The following is a 3,662-nucleotide window of genomic DNA, read 5'->3' as shown; positions in this document are numbered from 1 at the left end:
GAGTTTGAGCGGGGGGGGGGGACAGATTCGCTGCTTCGGGAAGGTTGTCCTCTCATTGACAAGCTCTCACTCTGTTCAGGAAATCAGGGCACACACACACACACACACATCCTTCATGATAGTGTGTGTGTGTGTGTGTGTGTGCGTTTGTGTGTGTGTGTGTGTGTGTGTGTGTGTGTGTGTGAGAGAGGAGAGGAGAGGATGTGCTAGTGGTCTACGTGGTGCTAGGGAGTGTGTGTTTGTAATGCAGAGCACGTCAAGATTCCTAGGGAGCTCCTTTTGCAGCAAAGCCTCATTAAAGAGACACTTGCCTTAAAGCGAGGATATACTGGCAGACCACACACACACACACACACACACACACACACGAGGGCTCAACACTAGAGATCCTCTCACGCTAACAGAGACTGACGCACACACAGAGCCCACTTTAACCAAACAGAATGAAAATCTCTGCAAAGAAACAGACGTGGAAAAAGAGGAGGAATAAAAGTGGCTCAGTAAATGTCCCCCACTCCAGTCCCCCATTTTTTATTTTATTTCATCTCCTTGTTCTCCCTATGAATAAAGTTTAATTTATCCACCTGCTTCCCCCGGCCCTCAACCCCCCACCTCTCACTGATATTATATTCATGTATATTTGATTGTGTCAACTCTGTGGAGATTGGCTATGATGTATCTTGTGTGCCTTTTAAAAATGCATCTATGAATAAATAATGTCTGTATCTGCTGATTGAAAAAGCCATATTGCCAGGAAGCCATGATGAAATGATAATGTAATATCTGTCCCTGTGTTGAACAAAGCAAAGCACCCTCCTGCTCCCCCCCCACCCCCCAACACACACATATTTTTTTGTATTTCACTCAGTAAATAAAACGTAAATCTCTGGAAATGCACCTTACACTACCTGATGATACTCTCTTGTATGGTTTGCACTGCTGCTCTGAGTGTGTTCTAATAAAGAGAAAGCCTCTTTCTATACATCAGAGTGCTGTGTGGTTGTTTTGCGATATTAATAAAGAGAAGCAAGCCGTTTCCCTCGAGAGGCTCCCCTGCTAATTGACAGTGATCGCAAAGACTCCTATCTTGGGTTGATGTTGGGAGCCTAATAAAGATGCATGGAGAGAAAGGGATGTAAATAATGAAATAGGAGCGAGGACAAGGAAGAGTCAGTAGGGTAGGTGAGAGGAGACGTGGGAAAGGAGATACAATGTTGAGAAAGAGAGAGAAAAATCCCAGTAGGAGCAGCTCTGGGCCAAATGAATAAAGTGCTAAGTTTGATACTTCCTGCTTAATTTCACAAATTCTTAATTGGCGTGACATTTCAAGTTAAAAGCTGTATAGCCTCTCTGTGACCCTGTGGTGTCAGACCGAAAATAAAACATTAACATGCACATACGCACACATACACTTGACAGGAAGCCTCCGCTGCTCACGGCTTTGATATACTCTCATTAGCATAGCAGCAGCGAGCTGACCATCCACAAGGGATGCGGTAACCCAGGCAACGAGAGCTGGCCAGTCCAACTCTGTGAACCAGAGGCACAAACTGAGCACCAGTCTGCATCCTATCGTATCAACACTGAGCAAACCCACTGCAAACATTTCACCCAAGGGTGGAAGCCAGTGTTTTTATGTGCAGTTCTTTCTTAGACACATGTTCTAGTTCGATGCATTTTTAAGAAGTGAATAATACCTGCTGGCTCTCAACAAGACAACAGAAAGTTATTAAAATGTGATTAAAGAGGGTAAATTCCCCAAAACGTGATACATTTTATGTTGTGTAGTAGAACTGGGCTCAAGAGCAAATAGGCCCAATGCCATTTCACCCCTTGGCCCTACTCCTTAGCTCTTCCCCTTCGTTTTGCTCATGTGTAGGGGTAGGCCGTCCCAATACCTGGTGGGAAGGAGGGGTAGGATTAAGGTGTAGGGCTTTATACCCCTCACTTTGAACCTAAGAGGTACAATGCCTTGTGAATCACAGGCAAGCTGGGAGAGGGACTCACAAATGTAGGATTTTCTCCATTTATATGGAATTAAAAAATACAATAATATAATTATGTAATATCTTAGTTTAATATCATTTTAATGTATTAGGGTGGTTTATTTCACAACTACCTTAAAACGAATAAGATCACAAGCACGCTAGCATTAGCATGCTAACAATCCTTTTTTGCATGATAATCCTATATTTTCACTTAATTTCATGTTGCATCCCCCCTCACACATGATGCACTTGATTGAAACGGTGTATAGCAGCGATGTTAATGAACTGAACTGCTCCTCTGACAACAAAGCATTCAGGCAGGTTTGCCTACAGACCACTGCTAGCAGCCCTGAAGCTGCTTGCTTTTGAAATAATTCCAAGCATCCAAGCTTTTCAATTTCAAATGTCATTCATTCACCTGCACTAGCATAGATGCTATTTGGATATTATAGGTTTATCACTTTAGTAACTGCAAACAATAGCATTGGTTTATTTAAGATCTCAACGAAAGTTGGGTCTCGTCTGTTAACATCGACGAGGAGTAGGGGTAGGAACAAGGGGTGAAATGGGTTTGGGCCTAAGAGTAACTTTGAAGGTAGGTTGTAATAAAAAAGTTAAAGTCTTGATATACAAAGCAATAGTGCTGACTGTGATGACTCTTACAGAGGTTTTACTGGCAAACTGGGAGTCTCTAGGTCCCAGACGAGATTCAACACTAAATTCGACAGAATGCTGAGAGTCCAGGGTTTGGTGTGGCTAAGGGAGCTGGCAGAGTTTGGCAGGCAAACAAAAGGTGATGCAGGTCACCCTCAGCAGAAGAGAACAAATATTAGCTTGCAGGCGGGCAAGCAGAGAACAAAGTTTTCCAGGTACAAGCAAAAGATAAGTAAGTCAAAGTCGGCTGAGGTGTTTCTACCATGGGGTATATGGGGATCTGGATGAGAAGGAGTGGTTAAGCCCTGTCTGTAATATGAGGGGGGGTCTAGACCAAAATGTCAAAAAATTACTGGGAAATGAAAATGGATTGGAAGGATTTCATTTTTCATTTCATTTTTTTCATTTAGCTCACGCTTTTATCCTAGGCGGCTTACAATAAGCGCATTCAACCATGAGGGTACAAACCCAGAACAACAGGAATCAAGACAGTACAATTTCTTCAAAAAAGCAAAACTACAAAGTGCTTAATTTTTTTTTAAGGTATAGTCGGAAGAGGTGTGTTTTTAGTTTGTTGCGGAAGATGTGTAAACTTTCGGATGTTCAGATGTCCATGGGGAGCTCATTCCACCATTTAGGAGCCAGGACAGAAAACAGTCGTGATTTTGATGAGTGTTTAGTTCACAGTGAGGGAGCAACAAGCCGATTAGCTGAAGCAGAGCCAAGTGAACGGGTTGGGGTGTTAGGTTTGACCATGTCCTGGATGTAGACTGGACCTGATCTGTTCACAGATCAGGTCTGTGAACAGATGCGGGCAGCCACCGGTTACCAGTGAAGGGAGCGGAGGAGCGGAGTGTTGTGAGTGAATTTAGGTTGGTTAAAGACCAGTGGATGTGCTGCATTCTGGATGACCTGCAGAGGTCGGATGGCAATAGCAGGTAGACGTGCCAGGAGGGAGTTACAGTAGTCTAGATGTGAGATGACCAGAGCCTGGACCAGAACCTGCACCGCCTTCTGAGT

This window comes from Pleuronectes platessa, chromosome 2 (genome assembly GCF_947347685.1).
Source record: "Pleuronectes platessa chromosome 2, fPlePla1.1, whole genome shotgun sequence".
Lineage (NCBI taxonomy): Eukaryota > Metazoa > Chordata > Actinopteri > Pleuronectiformes > Pleuronectidae > Pleuronectes > Pleuronectes platessa.
Note: the sequence above shows the minus strand (reverse complement) of the source record.